The sequence below is a fragment of the Ranitomeya imitator genome, chromosome 3 (assembly GCF_032444005.1).
Source record: "Ranitomeya imitator isolate aRanImi1 chromosome 3, aRanImi1.pri, whole genome shotgun sequence".
Lineage (NCBI taxonomy): Eukaryota > Metazoa > Chordata > Amphibia > Anura > Dendrobatidae > Ranitomeya > Ranitomeya imitator.
The window spans coordinates 137,339,394-137,361,495 of NC_091284.1; the positions used below are offsets into that span (position 1 = coordinate 137,339,394).

At 43.7% G+C, this 22,102-nt stretch overlaps 1 protein-coding gene across 7 annotated transcripts in view; it reads left to right on the top strand.

Annotated features, from left to right (window-relative positions):
• BCLAF3 (BCLAF1 and THRAP3 family member 3) overlaps positions 1-22,102 on the top strand; it is a 148,272-nt gene that overhangs the window by 18,184 nt on the left and 107,986 nt on the right. For 3 of the 7 annotated variants that reach the window (XM_069761506.1, XM_069761511.1, XM_069761509.1), the window contains exon 2: positions 8,188-8,261. The exons of the other annotated variants lie outside the window; for them this stretch is intronic. The gene's annotated coding sequence lies outside the window, so the exon portion shown is untranslated. The remainder of the gene's footprint in view (positions 1-8,187; positions 8,262-22,102) is intronic. 7 annotated transcript variants of the gene reach the window in all.

Below are 22,102 nucleotides of genomic sequence, written 5' to 3' on the forward strand. Positions count from 1 at the left end.
AGGAACTAATCTAGATGTGTGGTGAGGACTTTGAACCCGCAAGTGCTTCACAGAAGTTTATAACGCAGAGCCATGAAAATAAAATAAAAAAATTATTTTCTCAAAAATGATCTTTTAGCCTGCAATTTTTTATTTTCCCAAGGGTAACAGGAGAAATTTGACCCCAAAAGTTGTTGTCCAGTTTCTCCTGAGTACGCTGATACCCCATATGTGGGGGTAAATCACTTTGGGCACATGCCGGGGCTCGGAAGTGAAGTAGTGACGTTTTGAAATGCAGACTTGGATGGAATGCTCTGTGGGCGTCACGTTGCGTTTGCAGAGCCCCTGATGTGGCTTAACAGTAGAAACCCCCCATAAGTGACCCCATTTTGGAAACTAGACCCCAAAAGGAACTTATCTAGATGTGTGGTGAGCACTTTGAACCCCCAAGTGCTTCATAGAAGTTTATAATGCAGAGCCGTGAAAATAATAAATACGTTTTCTTTCCTCAAAAATAATTATTTAGCCCAGAATTTTTTAATTTTCCCAAGGGTAACAGGAGAAATTTGACCCCAATATTTGTTGTCCAGTTTCTCCGGAGTACGGTGATACCCCATATGTGGGGGTAAACCACTGTTTGGGCACACGTTGGGGCTCGGAAGTGAAGTAGTGACGTTTTGAAATGCAGACTTTGATGGAATGCTCTGCGGGCGTCACGTTGCGTTTGCAGAGCCCCTGGTGTGCCTAAACAGTAGAAACCCCCCACAAGTGACCCCCCAAGGAACTTATCTAGATATGTGGTGAGCAATTTGAACCCCCAAGTGCTTCACAGACGTTTACAACGCAGAGCCGTGAAAATAAAAAATCATTTTTCTTTCCTCAAAAATGATGTTTTAGCAAGCATTTTTTTAGATTCACAAGGGTAACAGGAGAAATTGGACCCCAGTAATTGTTGCGCAGTTTATCCTGAGTATGCTGGTACCCCATATGTGGGGGTAAACCACTGTTTGGGCACACGTCAGGGCTCGGAAGTGAGGGAGCACCATTTGACTTTTTGAATACGAGATTGGCTGGAATCAATGGTGGCGCCATGTTGCGTTTGGAGACCCCTGATGTGCCTAAACAGTGGTAACCCCTCCATTCTACCTCCAACACTAACCCCAACACACCCCTAACCCTAATCCCAACTGTAGCCATAACCCTAATCACAACCCTAACCCCAACACACCCCTAACCCTAATCCCAACTGTAGCCATAACCCTAATCACAACCCTAACCACAACCCTAATTCCAACCCTAACCCTAAGGCTATGTGCCCACGTTGCGGATTCATGTGAGATATTTCCGCACCATTTTTGAAAAATCCGCGGGTAAAAGGCACTGCGTTTTACCTGCGGATTTTCCGCGGATTTCCAGTGTTTTTTGTGCGGATTTCACCTGCGGATTCCTATTGAGGAACAGGTGTAAAACGCCGCGGAATCCGCACAAAGAATTGACATGCTGCGGAAAATACAACGCAGCGTTTCCGCGCGGTATTTTCTGCACCATGGGCACAGCGGATTTGGTTTTCCATATGTTTACATGGTACTGTAAACCTGATGGAATACTGCTGCGGATCCGCAGGGCCAATCCGCAGCCAAATCCGCACCGTGTGCACATAGCCTAATTCTAAAGGTATGTGCACACTGCGGAAAACGCTGCAGATCCGCAGCAGTTTCCCATGAGTTTACAGTTCAATGTAGACCTATGGGAAACAAAAATCGCTGTACACATGCTGCGGAAAAACTGCACGGAAACGCAGCGGTTTACATTCCGCAGCATGTCACTTCTTTGTGCGGATTCCGCAGCGGTTTTACAACTGCTCCAATAGAAAATCGCAATTGTAAAACCGCAGTGAAATGCGCAGAAAAAAACGCGGTAAATCCGCCATAAATCCGCAGCGGTTTAGCACTGCGGATTTATCAAATCCGCTGCGGAAAAATCCGCAGAGGAACAGAATACGTGTGCACATACCGAAACCCTACCCCTAGCCCTAACCCTAACCCTAACCCTACCCCTAACCCTATTCTAACATTAGTGGAAAAAAAAAATTCTTTATTTTTTTATTGTCCCTACCTATGGGGGTGACAAAGGGGGGGGGGGGGTCATTTATTATTTTTTTTATTTTGATCACTGAGATATAATCTATCTCAGTGATCAAAATGCACTTTGGAACGAATCTGCCAGCCGGCAGATTCGGCGGGCGCACTGCTTATGCGCCCGCCATTTTGGAAGATGGCGGCGCCCAGGGAGAAGACGGACGGGACCCCGGCAGGATCGGTAAGTATGATGGGGTGGGGAGGGACCACGGGGGGGGGGGGGGGGGGGCAGAAATTATTTCTCAGGCTGAGTGCATCGTATAAAGTAAGAATGGAAAATGTCTGCCCCACTCCCATTATTGCACATTTTTCCACACTATTATGAAATGTCTAGTTTTCAAAAAATATTTTTTACTTACAGTACGTGTTCTCGTTCTCTCCAGAAAATATTTAGTATGTCACGTGGCCTGAGCGTAAGAAGCCCTGACACTAGACACGTGGACTTCAAGAAGTTACTGGATAGTTTGGTCTTTTCCACTTTATCACACTATACCACAGTCCCAATGGTTCTCAGACCTCTAATGCTAATACTTTTTTTTTACATAAAAATTTGGAGAGAAAAAACCTTATTAACCCCTTTCTGACCTCGGACGGGATAGTACGTCCGAGGTCAGATCCCTTGCTTTGATGTGGGCTCCGGCGCTGAGCCCACATCAAAGCCACGACATGTCAGCTGTTTTGAACAGCCGACATGTGCGGACAGCGGCATTTAACTACCGCGGCCGGAGATGTGCGTATCGCTGACCCCTGTCACATGATCGTGGGTCAGCGATGCGTCAGGATTATAACCATAGAGGTCATTGAGACCTCTATGGTTACTGATGCCGGCTTGCTGTGAGCGCCACCCTGTGGTCGGCGCTCCTAGCAAGCCTGTAATTAAGCTACATAGGAGCGACCTGATGATCGCTGCTATGTAGCTGAGCTGATTGAGTTGTGCCAGCGTCTAGCCTCCCATGGAGGCTATTGAAGCATGGCAAAAGTAAAAAAATAAAAAAATAAAAATAAACGTTTAAATCACCCCCTTTCGCCCCATTCAAAGTAAAACAATAAAAATAAAATCAAATATACACATATTTGGTATCACCGAGTTCAGAATCGCCCGATCTATCAATAAAAAAAGGATTAACCTGATCGCTAAACGGCGTAGCGAGAAAAAAAAATTAAACCGCCAAAATTACGTTTTTTGGTCGCTGAGACATTGCATTAAAATGCAATAACAGGTTATTTTGATCGCCCATCTGCACCAAAATGGTATCACTAAAAACGTCATCTCGGCACACAAAAAATAAGCCCTCACCCAACTCAGGATTGCAAATAATGGAAACGCTACGGGTATCGGAAAATGGCGCAAAACCCTATTTGCCCTTTTTTTTTTTTTTTTTGCTCATAGCGCCTTCATCATCTTGCTGCATAGCAGAACCGACTTGATCTCATCAGATCCAGAAGTTCATGATCCTGCCCTACACCCAGCCATCATATGATTTCTGTGTCCAGAAGATGAAGCATGGTAAATGCTTCCGAATCTGGTGCTCGTTCAGCACCAGATTTGTATACAGTGATCAAGTAGGTAAACATGGTAATAAACTTCTTTTTGTGGAGTCTGGCTGTAGCTGACACCCAGTTCCCTAACCTCGCATCTGCATGATCTTGTGCAAGCTACTTTGCACTGACATTTTAGAATGTCATGGCATAGTAAACTGGACTTTCCAAAGTTTGTTTAAAAGCCACCAGAGCGACAGGGAATTAGTAGATGACTAGATCATGAACCTCTCCACCAATGTAGGCCGTTCTGCAAATCGTTAGGAATAAAGGGACTGTCAGCACAGAATGACTGTTCAAACCCAGTACGGTTGCTTGTTGCAGCATTGGCACCTTTCCTCCCTATTTTCTTCCCTTAATCTATAGCCCACCCCCTCTTCTTAGAGTGACAGCTTTCTTTTATTAGAGCCAAAGATTGGTTGCGATGGATGGAAAACAAGTTAGTGGGAAGGTGCACTTAAATGTTTGGCACTGCAATGGTTCACAGAGTGTCAGTACTTGATTTCAACAGTCATTCATAGGACCACAAAGTAGTTCTGACGAATAGCATTCAGTGCATTGAAAGTGGTTATGTAATTAAATGCTTGTTAGTAATGACAGAGTACCAATAATGGTTTGGCAAGTAACAAAAAAAAGCATTTTGACAGTTTTTCTTTTTGCAAGTTTTTTTTTTGGCTTTCTGCTCAATTTAAAAACAAAAATGGACAACCCTTTAACACCATAAAGTGCACTGGTTATGCCATGAGTGATCATTTGTTTAATTGAAATTAGACAGTAAGATTATAAATTCCACTGGAATGAAAGTAAATCAAGATGATTCAGGCCCTTCAACCAGCCAGATTTAAATAACAAAATGAGGAAATTTTCGGCTATTTGCAATGAAACAAGCAAGAACAATTGTATTTAAATAGCTTCACCCAACTAATATAACAAGTGGGTTCTCCCAATTCATTACAACATGCCAGATATAATGACCACTGCAGTTTCAGAATTATTCAACCCCTTCACAACTAGCATCTTTAGTACTTTGTACTTAACCCTTTGGCGGTTATGAGCTGCTGCAAGCATGATGCATAGCAAGACACCAGTGTCTGGCAATTTTAAAGGGGCTGTCCACTAGTCGGAGTCACTGTCCCCGCTATTGGACATATTGAACATCAAATAGAAGCCAGACCTTCATATGCTCTCTGACTTCCTCTTGGTCAGAGCTGTGGAATCAGACTCTTGGAGTCAGTCTGTGTCCATTTTGGTGGCCGGTATAAAATGGACCGACTTGCCTCCTAAAATATATAATACCGTAAACGAGTTGGCCTGTGCAAAATGTTCGCACATTGGTTGTCGGGGGCGCAAGCAATTTCAGGAAAATCAAGCTGGTCAAATGTAAATGTATTTAACCCTGCTGTTGTCTTCAGTCAAAAACGACCGACCTTGAACTTCATTATTCTTTAAAATATTCAAGATGCAGCTCTGAAACCCGTGGCCGACCGACCCATCCTCATTTAAGTCAATCAACCACAAGTTTCAGAACCGCATCTTGAACACCCCAAAAAATACCAAAGTTCAAAATCGGTCTCCCCAGACCGAAGACAACAGCAGGGTTTAACCCCTTCATGACCTTGGGATTTTTCGTTTTTCCGTGTTCGTTTTTCACTCCCCTCCTTCCCAGAGCCATAACTTTTTTATTTTTCCGTCAATTTGGCCATGTGAGGGCTTATTTTTTGCGGGACGAGTTGTACTTTTGAACGACATCATTGGTTTTAGCATGTCGTGTACTAGAAAACGGGAAAAAAATTCCAAGTGCGGTGAAATTGCAAAAAAAGTGCAATCCCACACTTGTTTTTTGTTTGGCTTTTTTGCTAGGTTCACTAAATGCTAAAACTGACCTGCCATTATGATTCTCCAGGTCAAGTACGAGTTCATAGACACCTAACATGACTAGGTTATTTTTTATCTAAGTGGTGAAAAAAAATTTGAAACTTTGCTAAAAAAAAAAAAAAAAAAATTGCGCCATTTTCTGATACTTGTAGCGTCTCCATTTTTCGTGATCTGGGGTCGGTTGAGGGCTTATTTTTTTGCGTGCCGAGATGACGTTTTTAATGATAGCATTTTAGTGCAGATACGTTCTTTTGATCGCCCGTTATTGCATTTTAATGCAATGTCGCGGCGACCTAAAAAACGTAATTCTGGCGTTTCGAATTTTTTTCTCGCTACGCCGTTTAGCGATCAGGTTAATGCTTTTTTTTAATTGATAGATCGGGCGATTCTGAGCGCGGCGATACCAAATATGTGTAGATTTGTTTTTTTTTTATTGATTTATTTTGATTGGGGCGAAAGGGGGGTGATTTAAACGTTTATATTTTTTTTATTTTTTTCACATTTTTTTAAACTTTTTTTTTACTTTTGCCATGCTTCAATAGCCTCCATGGGAGGCTAGAAGCAGGCACAGCACGATCGCCTCTGCTACATAGCAGCGATCTGCTGTTCGCTGCTATGTAGTAGAAAATCAGGTGTGCTGTGAGGGCCGACCACAGGGTGGTCTCCGTGCTGTTTTCGCTTGAAATCCGACGCCTGCGCTGTGTACTACTGTGTGGGGCAGGCGCAGTGAGCTCTGGATGTCACAGCCAGGCTTGCAGACTGCGCGTGTGCGGACAGTGCGGCCACCCACCTTGGGAATCCCTGCCCCGCAGTGTGTTATGCATTATGCACAGTGCGGGGCTGGGATCCATAGGCAGGGCGGCCGCACAGGCACAGTCTGCAAGCCTGCCTGCCCCACACAGTAGTACACAGCGCAGGCGCCGGATTTCATGCGAAAACAGCGCGGAGGGGGCGGCACCCGGAGCCCCTGAATATTTGAGTGACGGCAGTGTGGCGTTTCAAGCAGGGGGGGTGAAGACCTGCCTCCCTGGATATAGACAGGTATTTTGGAGAAGTAATAAAACGCTTTATTTTGGGAATACCTGCACCAAAAACTAAAAGAGCCACCTTGTTAGAATGCAGCATTACTGCTGCACAAGGTGGCTCTTTTAGTTTATAACGGCTGGAGGGGGTGACAGTGGCCCTTTAATGAGATGAACACAGAGAGGTATGTGTGTCACTGATGTACCGTATATACTCGAGTATACGCCGAGATTTTCAGCCCCTTTTTTGGGCCTGAAAGTCCCCCTCTCGGCTTATACTCGAGTCATACCCAGGGGTCGGCAGGGGAGGGGGAGCGGGGGCTGTCTAATTATACTCACCTACTCCTGGCACGGTCCCTGCATGTCTTTTCCCCGGCACTGACAGCTTCCTGTACAGAGCGGTCACGGTGACCGCACAGTACAGGAAGAAGCTGCCGGCGCCAGGAAATAGACGTGCAGGGACCGCACCAGGAACAGGTGAGTATAACGGGGAGGGGAGCGCTGTGCAATATTCACCTGCTCCACGCTCAGGTCAGAGGGCACGGTGACGTGGTTAGTGCGCACCCTCTGCCTGAACATCAGTGCAGGAGACGCTGAAGATAGAGTGGCGCCGGAACGAGGAGCAGGTGAATATTGAAAGTGCCGGGGGCCTGAGCGACGGAGAGGTGAGTATGTGATTTTATTTTTTTTATCGCAGGAACAGCAGATGGGGCAAGTGTCTGTATGGAGCATCTATGGGGCCATAACATTTGTGCAGCACTATATGAGGCAAGTGTCTGTATGGGGCCATAACGTTTATGCAGCACTATATGGGGCAAGTGTCTGTATGGGGCCATGATCAACGTTTGTGCAGCACTATATTATTATTATTAATTTATATAGCACCATTGATTCAATGGTGCTGTACATGAGAAGGGGTTACATACAAGTTACAGATATCATTTACAGTAAAACTAACAATGACAGACTGGTACAGAGGGGCGAGGACCTATATGGGGCAAATATCTTTATGGAGCATCTTATGGGGCCATTATTAACCTTTATGCAGGATTATATGGGGCATATTTTAATATGGAGCATCTTATGGGGCCCATCATAAACTTTATGGAGCATTATATGGGGCTCCTGATTCAATATGGATATTCAAAAACTCTTAACCTACTGATGTCTCAATTAATTTTACTTTTATTGGTACGGTATCTATTTTTACTTTTGACATTTACATTTCTGCGATTCTCGTCCGTGTAAAACGGACCTTTTCTTATACGTTGTGTGACTCCAGCCAAAAAGGAGATCCCCCAACATTAAACATAATGGTATTTTACTTACTGATCAGAAGGGGTCTGATTGTCAGGAACTTGCAAAAGAAAAGGGGCAGCAGCATTTTTATCCCCTCCACAGCAGCACTGCCATCTATCTGCAGTGTAGGGAAGTGCAACACAGCCCTATGTATGTGAACGGAGCAGCTCCCTGTACAGCAGTGCCACTTTGACAGTAAAAATGATGAAGGATTGACCCAATAACTGAGCGTATTTACACCATTGTATTATAATTGGGAATATCCCTTAAAAAAAAAAAAGAGTAATATCTGCAGATTATTTTACACTTTTTTTTTTTTCTTCAATTTTTGCAAGGTCGTTTCCATCAATCTCTCCCATCGGGAAACAATTTACAGTATTTTCAGTTTTAAAGCTGAAGTCTTAAACAGGTAAAGTTTTACATTTATTCTACTTCCACATATGTAGCAAATATTGAAATACTGAAATATATTTGAATACTGAAATCGGCTGGGCAAGGAGTTGGGCAAGCTGGAAAGCCCCCAAGGCAAATGTTAGGATTTGTTTCAGCTTTGTATTAGTATGCTTTGGGGTAGCGTGGTGCCACCTGCAGGTCATTTTCCTTACTGCAGTTTTATGAAAATTAACGTTTAAAATGTATTTTGTGATAACATCGTCAATGTGTGGTTTGCTTGGCTATTTTCTTGCTGAAGGGGGCAAGTTTACCTTTCAAATGGTGTCATTTGTGTTTGTGGGTGCAGTATGAACGGAGATACAAAGTAATCACTGAAAAAGAGTGTTTTGAAATAATATAGAAGGATTGGGTACAAAAGATGAATGCAGAATATGCTGCAAATTTGTTTTTATAAGAATTTGGGAAAGTTATGAAATGTCCTATAATTGTCTGTTCTGTTCCTGATCTAAGGATCTTAGCTTTTAGTGGAGATGAATCTGTGCTGCACTTTATGTACGTGCTCAGTAGTGACAAGTTTGGTGGAGTCGGAGGTTTCGCTTTCTCACTGCACAGTTCTGATCTTGATATTCGAATTGTCCGAAGATGGGGACAGTGACCCCATCTGTGATTTGGCGCAGGGCTCAGATGTCATAACAATCTCACATGACCCCTGGGAATGCATGTGCTGACACAGCTGCAACAGCGCTGGTATGGGAGGCAAGTTTTGTGTTTTTATTTTGCTGGCGCCAAACATTCAGATTTAGAAGGGTCTGTCCTAGTAGTGGACAACCCTTTTAACCTGTTTATGTCCATTGGCCTTCAGTTCACCAATATTTTTCGATTAGTGTACTGCAACTACCTTCAAATCCCACTGAAGCTAATTTTTTTTAAAGTGTTCATGTCATTTGACTGTGATTGTCATCTCAAAATCTTCCCGAACTTCTTGGTGGACTCTGAAGCATGTTCGGGAACATGGACCTTTTGGAAGGTCGAGTGATGCCTAAATGTCATCTTCCTCACACAAGTGATGATGTTGTCTCCTAAGTTTTGTAGCATTCTTAACCCCTTAATCCCATATGACGTACTATCCCGTCGAGGTGGGGTGGGCCCGTATGACCACCGACGGGATAGTACGTCATAGTATAGTCATGACTATCGCAGCTGACATCCGGCACTATGTGCCAGGAGCGGTCACGGATCGCCCCTGGCACATTAACCCCCGAAACACTGCGATCAAACATGATCGCAGTGTTTCGGCGGTACAGGGAAGCATCGCGTAGGGAGGGGGCTCCCTGCGTGCTTCCCTGAGACCCTCGGTACAAGGCGATGTGCTCACCTTGTACCGAGCGTCTCCTCCCTGCACGCCCCGGATCCAAAATGGCCACGGGGCTACATCCGGGTCCTGCAGGGAGGTGGCTTACCAGCGCCTGCTCAGAGCAAGCGCTGGTAAGCCTACAGCCCTGCATGTCAGATCGCCGATCTGACACAGTGCTCTGACCTTATAACCCTCCCCCCCCGGCAATGTTATAAAGTAAAAAAAAAAATATTCATGTGTAAAAGAGGAAGAAAAAAATTCCTAAATAAAGAATAAAAAATATTGTTCACATAAATACATTTCTTTATCTAAATAATAAAAAAAACTATAAAAGTATACATATTTAGTATCGCCGCGTCCGTAACTACTCCACCTATAAAACTGTCCCACTAGTTAACCCCTTGAGTGAACGCGGTAAAAAAAAAAAGGCAAAAAGCAACGCTTTATTATCATACCGCCGAACAAAAAGTGGAATAACACGCAATCAAAAAGACAGATATAAATAACCATGGTACCGCTGAAAACGTCATCTTGTCCCGCAAAAAACGATGCTGTATTGCGGCTCATCAGCGAAAAAATATAAAAGTTATAGTCCTCAGAATAAAGCAATGCAAAAATAATTATTTTTTCTATAAAATTGTTTTTCTCGTATAAAAGCGCCAAACCATAAAAAAATGATATAAATGAGGTATCGCTGTAATCGTACTGACCCGAAGAATAAAACTGCTTTATCAATTTTACCAAACGTGGAACGGTATAAATGCCCCCCCAAAAAAGAAATTCATGAATAGCTGGTTTTTGGTCATTCTGCCTCTCAAAAAATGGAATAAAAAGCGATCAAAAAATGTCACGTGCCCGAAAATGTTACTAATAAAAACGTCACCTCGTCCCGCAAAAAACAAGACCTCACATGACTTTGTGGACCAAAATGTGGAAAAATTATAACTCTCAAAATGTGGAGACGCAAAAACTATTTTTTGCAATAAAAAGCGTCTCTTAGTGTGTGACGGCTGTCAATCATAAAAATCCGCTAAAAAAACCCACTATAAAAGTAAATCAAACCCCCCTTCATCACCCCCTTAGTTAGGGAAAAATAATAAAATTAAAAAAATTTATTTCCATTTTCCCATTAGGGTTAGGGCTAGGGTTGGGGCTAGGGTTAGGGTTTCAGTTAGAATTGGGGGTTTCCACTGTTTAGGCACATCAGGGGCTCTCCAAACGTGACATGGCATCCGATCTCAATTCCAGTCAATTCTGCGTTGAAAAAGTAAAACAGTGCTCCTTCCGAGCTCTCCCGTGCACCCAAACAGGGGTTTACCCCAACATATGGGGTATCAGCGTACTCAGGACACATTGGACAACAACTTTTGGGGTCCAATTTCTCTTGTTACCCTAGGGAAAATAAAAATTTGGGGGGCTAAAAAATGATTTTTTATTTTCACAGCTCTGCGTTATAAACTGTAGTGAAACACTTGGGGGTTCAAAGTTCTCACAACACATCTAGATAAGTTCCTTGGGGGGGTCTAGGGGGTCACTTGTGGGGGGCTTCTACTGTTTAGTTACATTAAGGGCTCTGCAAATGCAACGTGATGCCTGCAGACCAATCCATCTAAGTCTGCATTCCAAATGGCTCTCCTTCATTTCTGAGCTCTGCCATGCGCCCAAACAGTGGTTTATCCCCACATATGGGGTATCAGCGTACTCAAAACAAATTGGACAACAACTTTTGGGGTCCATTTTCTCCTGTTACCCTTTGTAAAATAAAACAAATTGGAGCTGAAGTAAATTTTGTGTGAAAAAAAAGTTACATTTTTATTTAAGCATTCCAAAAATTCCTGTGAAACACCTGAAGGGTTAATAAACTTCTTGAATGTGGTTTTGAGCACCTTGAGGGGTGCAGTTTTTAGAATGGTGTCACACTTGGTTATTTTCTATCATATAGACCCCTCAAAATGACTTCAAACGAGATGTGGTCCCTAAAAAAAAAAAAAATGGTGTAAAAATGAGAAATTGATGGTCATCTTTTAACCCTCATAACTCCCTAACAAAAAAAAAAAATTTTGGTTCCAAAATTGTGCTGATGTAAAGTAGACATGTGGGAAATGTTACTTATTAAGTATTTTGTGTGACATATCTCTGTGATTTAAGGGCATAAAAATTCAAAGTTGGAAAATTGCAAAATTTTCAAAATTTTTGCCAAATTTCCGTTTTTTCACAAATAAACGCAAGTCTTATTGAAGAAATGTTACCACTATCATGAAGTACAAAATATGTCACGAGAAAACATTGTCAGAATCATCAGGATCCGTTGAAGCGTTCCCGAGTTATAACCTCATAAAGGGACAGTGGTCAGAATTGTAAAAATTGGCCCGGTCAATAACGTGCAAACCACCCTTGGGGTTTAAGGAGTTAAAGTATCACTGATCCACCCCAATGCTTCACTGTAGGTAGAGTGTTATTTTCAGCATATGCTTCATTCTTCCTCTCTATCCAGTTTCTTTAAAGGAAATCTGTTACCTACTTTTTCGTTCATAAGCTTCGGCCACCGCCATCGGGGCTTATCTACAGCATTCTGTAATGCTGTAGATAAGCCCCGATGTAACCTGAAAGATAAGAAAAACAGGTTATCTTATACACACCTGGGAGGGGGGGGCGGTCCGGTCCAATGGGTGTCGCAGTCCGGATCCGGCACCTCCCATCTTCATGCGATGACGCCTTCTTCCTTGCTTCCTGTCGCAGCTCCTGCACAAGCGTACTTTATCTGCCCTGTTGAGGGCAGCGCAAAATACTGCAGTGTGCAGGTGCTGGGCTTCTCGGACCTCTCCTATGCCTCATCCTCGGGTCGATGAGAGGAACCTACGTCCCCCATAACCTCTGAAGCTAGGAAATATCTTTTCTCTTCAGAATGGGTTGAGGATTTAGTGGCTGCCGTACACAGTACTTTGGGGCTGGAGGAAGAGCCAGAACCACAGTCCATACAGGACCAGATGTTTGGCGGTATAACCAAGGGCAAACGGGTGGGGTTCCCAATCCTCTCGAATATATCTGATATGATTGATCAAGAGTGGGAACTACCTGAAAAACGTCTCAGTACCCCATCCGAGATGAAGCATAGATTCCCCTTAGAAGGAGATTTGGCCAAATGGGATGTCCCCAAGGTTGATTCATAGGTGGCAAGAGTGGCTAAGAGAACGGCTCTTCCGTTCGAAGACTCGTCACAATTAAAAGATCCAATGGACAGGAAAATATAAAGTCTGTTGAAAAAATCGTGGGAGACCTCCACGGTAGCCCTCAAAGCCAATATTGCATCAACATGTGTGGCTAGAGCACTTTTCCGCTGAATAGGTGAACTGGAATCCCACATATCCCAGGGCACGTCTAGATCTGAATTGTTGGACTCCCTACCCAGTCTCCTTAGAGCCACGTGTTTCCTAGCGGATTCTTCTATGGAAACTATCAGAATTGCTGCTAGGTCATTAGTACAGACCAATTCGGCTAGAAGGGCGCTTTGGTTAAAAATATGGTCTGGTGATATCACCTCCAATGTCAAATTGTTCGCCATACTGTTTAAAGGTAACTATGTCTTCGGGCCTTCCCTGGATGACATCTTGGAAAAGGCAACCGATAAAGAGAAAGCCCTCCCAGAACAAAAAACTCCCAAAAAGAAGTTTTTTCGTCCCTTTCAGGCCCAAACCTCTCAGAGAGAGAAAGGCAAGTCCGGGAGGTGGAGTTACCCGAAGGGAGGGGGGAGAAACATCCTTATCCCTCAGCAACAGCAGCAGTCTCAACAGGAGAAGCGGTGACTTCGACCCGGGAGGGGGGAGACTCTCAAATTTTGTACTCCAGTGGCAAAACATCACCAATTGCCCCTGGGTCCTCACCGTCACCAAAGAGGGTCTTCTAATAGAATTCATTTCCTCCCCCCCCCCCCCACGAGGTCTAAAGATTACCTCCCTTCCCTCCTTGAAAGACCAGTCCATTCTAGAGTCGGGTCTCAGGGCCCTAAAAATGTCAAATGCGATATCTCAGGTTCCGGAATCAGAGAGGGATCGGGGGCATTACTCTCGTCTGTTTCTGGTTCCCAAACCATCGGGCGAGTCCCGTATTATTATAAATCTAAAGGGCCTCAACCGGCATGTCAAGTACCGAAGATTCAAGATGGAATCAGTGAAAAATGCCATTCCCTTGATAAGTCCGCACTCCTTCATGGCCACTATCAATCTGAAAGATGCATACTTTCACATCCCCATTCACCAGAGACATCGCCAGCATCTCAAATTTGCAGTACAGAAGGGACGTCTGATAGAGCACTATCAGTTCAATGTCCTTCCGTTTGGAATCTCCTCTGCTCCAAGAGTATTTTCCAAAATAATGGTGGAAGTAGTCTCCTTTATCCGGAGGCAAGGCGTCTGTATAGTGCCGTATCTAGACGACCTTTTGTTAGTGGCTCCCACCAAACAAACCCTGGAGTCTCATGTATCAAAGACTCTCGATATTCTGACATCTCTTGGATGGGTGCCGAATTTGGAAAAATCTCACCTACGACCCTCCAAATGCAGGAAACTCCTGGGAGTTCTTCTGGACTCTGCAAGACAAATGTCCTTCCTCCCATTGGAACATCGTCTAACCCTACTATCAAAGGTCAAGACGTTCAGAGACACCAGATCCCCTACAATCAGAGAAGGCATGTCTCTTCTTGGATGGATGACAGTCTGCATCCAATCAGTACCATGGGCCCAAGCCCATTTCAGAATTCTTCAGGCACATATCCTGCATAATTGGAACGGTCATCCCAGTTCTTTGACCAAGAGGTTGTACACACCAGGTCGTGTCAAGACCTACTTGGCGTGGTGGATAACCCCAAAAAATTTACAAAAGGGAGTCAGTTGGACACAAGTCCCACTGACTACGGTTACAACAGATGCCAGCAAAAGAGGCTGGGGGCCATGATAAATCACACCCCTTTCCAAGGTCTCTGGGACCAGTCAACAAGCAGGAAGTCATCCAACTACAGAGAACTAAAAGCTGTAGAGGAAGCACTGCTAGTAGGGGGTCATCTTATCAAGGGACATCACGTTCGAATATATTCGGACAATGTGACCACGGTGGCTCACATCAGACATCAGGGCAGTTCAAAGAACAACAACCTGAAGAACATATCTGCCCGACTATGCTCCTGGGCAGAAAGACATCTGTTATACCTGATGGCAGTTCACCTGAAAGGCTCGTCCAACACTCAGGCAGACTATCTAAGTCGCCAGGACATACATCCGGGGGAATGGTGTTTGAGCAACCAAAGTTTTGAGATGCTGGTGAACAAATGGGGTCTTCCAGAAATCGACCTCTTTGCATCCCGCCAAAACGCGAAAGTCGAAGCCTTCTTCTCCCTAAACCCCAGAGACGGCTCCAGAGGAGTAGATGCACTGACCCAGGAATGGAATTTTCAACTGGCCTATGCGTTTCCACCAATTCCGATATTGGCAAAAGTCTTGCAGAAAGTTCGGGAAGAACAGACACCAACCATATTGGTAGCCCCGTTGTGGCCAAAGAGGAGTTGGTACAACCTGATAGTGGATTTACAGGTGGATGGCCCGTTCCAGTTTCCGATGGGAGAAAACCTTCTTTCTCAAGGACCAATCCATCTCCTAGATGCCCACAAATGGAATCTGGCGGCATGGCTACTGAAGCCCAGATATTGAGAGCCAAAGGACTATCAGAGGCAGTAGTTTCCACACTTCAAAAATCAAGGAAACCGGTAACCATTGCTATATACAATAAGATCTGGAAGAAATTCTCATCATTTTGTCTTCCTGAAGTACCAGATCCCTTCAATCCGAATTTATCACAAATTCTAGACTTTCCAAGTTTCCGCCCTCGGTTCAATATTTGACCAGGATCTGGCAAATCATCGCTGGATTAAGAGGTTCATGATATCCGCTTCTAGGATGAACCCTAAAAAACGAATAACAGTACCATTATGGGACCTGAATCTGGTATTACAAGGGCTTACAGGTCCACCCTTTGAACCATTATCCTCCTGCTCTCAGAAAAATCTGATTTATAAAACAATTTTTCTAGTGGCCATTACCTCAGCAAGGAGGGTGGGAGAATTACAGGCCCTCTCAATGAGAGAACCATACTTGTCCATTCGAGATGACTCTATAATACTGCGCCTTGACCCTTTCTTTCTTCCAAAGGTCGTATCAGATTTCCACCGCTCTCAGGAAATTGTTCTACCTTCTTTTTGCCAAAATCCAACAAATCCAAAAGAAGAGAGGTTTCATACGCTGGATATCAGACACATTGTATTATTTTACCTAGAGCAAACCAGCTCTTACAGAATTGATCAGAATCTATTTGTCCATCCATCAGGACAAAATAAAGGAAAGAAAGTAGCAAAAAGTACTATTGCCAACTGGATCAAGAAAGCGGAAGCATATCTTGCTCAAGATAAAACCCCTCCAGTGGGAATCAAGGCTCATTCGACTCGATCAACCTCAGTCTCCTGGGCAGAAAGAGCAGGTGCATCAGCAGAGCAAATCTGCAGGGCAGCTACAAGGTCTTCGTTGCATACTTTCTCCAGACATTACAGATTAGATGTAATGCCCAACAAGGATTTAGCCTTCGGCCGGAAAGTACTCCAGGCCGTTGTCCCTCCCAAGCGCCAAATTAGTTGGAATTCCTCCGTATGCCGTCATGGAAGGTGACTAGAGAAAATAGAATTATTCTTACCGTTAATTCAGTTTCTAGGAACCTTCCACGACGGCGCTAGTTCCCTCCCTATACTCCTGGATTTAAATCCGGGATTCAAGGTAAACCGGTGCTATGGTTTTCAGTTATAAGTCACTGGTGAGAGGGAGGTGGGAGGGCCTTTTAACCTCTCCATTTCCTGTTCCCCATTAGGGCAAAGAGGCAACCTCCGTATGCCGTCGTGGAAGGTTCCTAGAAACCGAATTAACGGTAAGAATAATTCTATTTTTGTGAAATCCCATCTCCACTATGCGTGCGAACACGCATCCGGCGGCCCTGTGTATATGGACATGCGACACGTCTTTTTAGAACGCAGCATGTCTGTTTACCTTGCGGCAACGCTCCGTCGCCGCAAGGTAAATAGCAAGGTCCTATGTATAGGGTGTGGCCATTCCGGATGTGTGCAATGAACACATCCGGAATCACAACTCGTATAGAAGGGAGTGGCGCTTTGGGCGGAGCGGGTTTTCCGTTCTTCAAAGCGCCGACAATCCGGACTGTGGACATGCACCCTAAGATGCACCCCTCCCTTTTCCTCCAAAATTTTGGAGGAAAAAGGTGCCTTTTAGGTGCCATTTCCTACGTGTGCACATAGCCTTAGGGTACGTGTCCACCTCCAGGATGGCCGGCGGTTTGGTCGGAGCGGTGGAACGCAGCATGTCTGTTTACCTTGCGGCAACGCTCCGTCGCCGCAAGGTAAATAGCAAGGTCCTATGTATAGGGTGTGGCCATTCCGGATGTGTGCACTGAACACATCCGGAATCACAACTCGTATAGAAGGGAGTGGCGCTTTGGGCGGAGCGGGTTTTCCGTTCTTCAAAGCGCCGACAATCCGGACTGTGGACATGCACCCTAAGATGCACCCCTCCCTTTTCCTCCAAAATTTTGGAGGAAAAAGGGCCTTTTAGGTGCCATTTCCTACGTGTGCACATAGCCTTAGGGTACGTGTCCACCTCCAGGATGGCCGGCGGTTTGGTCGGAGCGGCAAACCCGCTCTGCGCTAAGCTCCGCCCCACACATAAAGCCCTGCGTTATACCTTGCGTCACCGCAAGGTATATGGACATGCTGCGATCTTAAAAGACGCGCCGCATGTCTGGAGTCACAGGGCCGCCGTATGCGTGTTACCACGCATAGTGGAGACAGGATTTCATTAAATCCCCTCCACTATGCTGTAACATCTGGACGCTGCGTGTTTGACGCTGCGTCTCTATGCAGCGTCAAACACGCAGTGTTTCCTGAACGTGGACACATACCCTTATAGTCCAAAAAATACAGTAGGTAAGATTTCTCAGGATCACTTCCAGAAGATGGTGTCTGGTTATGTGTCATCCTTACAGCAAATTTTACAGCCAAAGGTGCTCTACTAAGTTCTAGAGACGCTTCACCAGATGGGGTTGAGTAATTCTCAGGCTGCAGTGATCATTAAAAGTGAAATTGTGTGTTGTTTGTGGAAACCACATTTTCTAATTTTTTGGCTTGAGCCATTTAAATTGTTCTTGTTTCATTGGTTTCTTGCAAACAGCAGAACGTTTGTACTTTTTGCTAATAAACCTGATTTGCAATGGGGGGGATCGAATCGTTTTGTTTGCAACTGTGCGCATCTTCTATTTGCAGCACTCTGGAATATGTTAGCGATATATCACTTATGAGACATAGATATTTCATTCTCGGAAACGACAATGAACAAAGTTACTATGAATCGAAAACCAGTTGCGTATTCATTTAATCACATAACCTTTTCTGCTCTTTTTAAGGTGTTGAGTCGTGTGGGAAAAAACATCAGAAAATGGCAATTACATACACTCTTATAATAACACATGTCATTACTACTGGTCTAACAGGTGCACACTTGTACCATTCACACAATGAACGTTAATTGAGAAAATTGTTTTTCTGCAGTAACTAGTCATCATTCACTACTTTATATATTTGTCTGCTTTTCCTCACTCAGCAGATCTTTCTCCTGTACAATAGTGGCTTTTTAAGACTTAAACTTCTTCATAAAGTACTTTAAAGAAGCACTTCTCCTCCAGTCAAAATGGTTATGCTCTATATTTCATTTATCATATTAGGCTACGTTCACATTAGCGTTTTGCGGGGCTGCGTCGGGCGCAGCCGCGGCGATGCATGCGTCATGCGCCCCTATATTTAACATGGGGGCGCATGGACATGCGTTGTCGTGCGTTTTGTGACGCATGCGTCTTTTTTGGCGCAAGCGTCAGGGCGCAGAGGACGCAGCAAGTTGCATTTTATTTTTTTTGCGTCCAAAATCATGCCAAAAAAGGACCCATGCGTCACAAAATGATGCGTTTTGCATGCGTTCTTGTTTGCGTTGTGCGTTGCCGACGCAGCACCGCACAACGCAAATGTGAACGTAGCCTTATATAGCATTGTGTACTTGCAATTTCTCATTTTCCCTTTCAAACCTAGTTGATTTTTCTCTTTTCCATTAGGTCTATGACATTAGTGATTAAAAACTGACTAGCTGGATCCTTGTAAGCTTTGTGTAGAAACATGAGGTCAGTTCTCCCTGTATGACTCATGAGTCACTGCAAAAATCCCTGGCAATGGGAGGAGGAGTTGAAGAGGGGAATGATAAATGCAGGGACAAGAGACTTCCTGTTTCTACATAGAGCAGAAAAAACAGAAGAATTAGATCAGTAGCTGGGCAAAAATGGCATACAATGCCAAAAGTCACAAAATCTTTGCACAGCCTCAAGTTCGTAAAAATTGGGTATCTTTTCAAAGCTATTTACACTATAATAATTTCGTAAAAGCTTTGATAAATTCTGGCACATTTTAGATTGTCTAGTCTGAGGGCCAGATTCAAGCCTACGTTATGCCACCTGTTAGTTGCCTTTCTTTGTTAGAAATGTACGCCTTTTTTTTTTGTTTACTGGGTGCACGGTGTAGCATGTTACGTTGTGCCCCTTCATTTGTCAGACAAGGCACTGAAAGTGTATAAAACAACGTAAATATGGTGAACGTCACAAATGTGAGATTTTTTTAAATGTAAATTTCAATGAAAAAAAACTTGCTTGTAGATGACTGCTAATCAAAAAGCATCTGAAACCTCACTGACGCTTTACTAATCACGCCTGTTTATAAATTCTCAACGAGCCTCTAGGCTGAGGCAACACTGCCTAATAAATGCTGGAGCAGCTTGTATAGCAGGTGTGGACATCATCGTGAAGAATTTATGAGCATGTTCAACAAATCTAAAGGATAGATTGAAGTTTTGTAGTATAATAAAAGTAGTATTAATGAAAACAAGAAAATATTTTGGTGCCAAAGGAGAATTTCAAGAACCTTTGGCCACCTTAGCTTAATTTGTTTTGTGTATTATCAGTAGGTTGCATCATCCAGATGTCACTTATCATGGCATGTGTGCACCTACTAACCTTGGAAGGGAGACAAGCTTTTTTCGTTCACCCCATGTGTCAGCTTTAGTATATATACTGTTCCTTAAAAAAAACCAAAACACTTTTCTTGAACCAACATAAGAGACCATTGGCGTTTTTCTCGTTGCCTTTTGTATATTTGACTGTTAAGAGCGTTGAGAAATTTTAGCTATATGGATGTTCTCTGACTAAACCTCTTACAAAATGCTCTGAATAAAATAAACAATACTGAGATCGATGATCCGTCCTCCTTTCCAATGCCTCCAGGTTCCCTGCCATTCTTTACTCTTTCTTGATGTCCTGACCCAATGACATGTACCTGTTGCCGCCAACCACTGGAGCAGGAGTGGCCGGGCATCCGCGAGTTATTGCTTTTGTTACATTGTAAACTCATTCTGAGCCTTTGTTTAAAAAAAAAAAAAAAAAAATGATTGCATGCCAGATAACTTTTTTTTTTTAACGAAAGTTTTCATTTAAGGTTGACCTAAATGACACTGAGTATTTCCTACTATGACCCTGTTGCGTGGAGTCGTAGCTACAGACTTGTCCAAGGCCAGTGGTAAAAGAAGGAATGATTTGGCATGTACATCTGACACATCAGACACATAACATTATGGCACAAGTCATAAAACCTTTTTCATGCAGAAGACATCTCCAACATTGTTATTAATAATCCAGTAAACCTGACGGTGCATTGCACAAACCTCCCAAAAAATTGCTGAGTTGCCAATTTCTATGCCGTAGCATCAAGGATATCCGATTACATGGCAGCGCGGGATGATTTAGGATTTCCAGGATACTTTTTTCTCACACTAGTTTGTTGCCAGATTTCTGACTAACTACTAGGCTGGAGCAACAAATGCAATTTTCATAAAGAAGGATAAAACTTTAAAAGAGCGTTTTATGTGGTTATACAGTGAAGGCATTTCGCTAGGGTACGCCCTCCGGTTTTGATCGGTGGCGTATTTAGGTGATTAATTTCGGGCTGACATTTTATTTGAGCTAGCACACACCGTTAGACATGTATGGGGTATTGAGCTGCTAGATTTGCTGTACATCTGGAGAGTCTGTGTAAAGCTGTAGTGTAATTTTATACTTGGTGATTGGCTATAAATGAGTAATTCCAGTGTTAAGCATTCACTCTGGCGTTGCCCTACTTTACATGTAAAAATATCAAACGTTCTCCCTTCGTTAGTCCAACAGTGCTTCTCTGTAGCTGTTCCTGATCCTTGTTGACAGGCTGCAGCGGTGACATCATATCTACAGTGCACTTCACAGCTGCTGCAAAATATGGGGTTTGGCGGTCTTGTCAACCACATCGACGTGACAGTTATTGGTTTCCGCACTCATGTCTACTGCAGCCTGTCAACAAAGTCTGGAGGCAGTGATGGAGAGGCAGCACTGGACCTACAAAGGAGGAGTTAACATTTATTGTTATGCTAGTAAAGCTGCTGCAGTACGAAAATTAAAAATAAAACAAATCCCTATTAAAAGTTTATTCCAATCACTGCATACAATAGGAAAAATAACTATTTGATACACTGTCGATTTTGCAAGTTTTCCCACGTACAAAGAATGGAGAGGTCTGTAATTTTTATCGTAGGTACACTTCAACTGTGAAAGACAGAATCTAAAAAGAAAAATCAGAAAATCACATTGTATGATTCCTGATTTTTAGATAATTAAATTGCATTTTATTACATGAAATAAGTAGTTTACCACCTGCCAACCAGCAAGAATTCTCGCTCTCACAGACCTGTTGGTTTTTCATTAAGGGTATGTGCACACGTATTCTTGGCCACTGCGGATTTTTCGGCAGCAGATTTGATAAATCTGCAGAGCAAAAATGCTGCGTTTTTGCTGCAGATTTACTGCGGTTTTACAACTGCGGTTTTTACTCCGGTTTTACAACTGCGGTTTTCCATAGGGGCAGCTGTAAAACCGGTGCGGAATCCACAGAAAGAAGTGACATGCTGCGGAATGTAAACCGTTGCGTTTCCTTGCGGTTTTTCTGCTGCATGTGCACAGCGTTTTTGGTTTCCCATAGGTTTACATTGAACTGTATACTCATGAGAAACTGCTGCGGACCCGCAGCTGTGGATACACTGCGGATCCGCAGCAAAATCCACATCGTGTGCACATACCCTAAGAAGCTCTCCTACTTTGCACTCATTACCTGAATTAATTTCACCTGTTTGAACTCAACTGTATAAAAGACACCTGTCATCACACTCCAACCTTTCCATCATGGACAAGACAAAAGAGCTGCCTAAGGACACCAGGTACAAAATTATAGACCTGCACAAGGCTGGGATGGGCTACAGGACAATAGGCAAGCAGCTTGGTGAGGC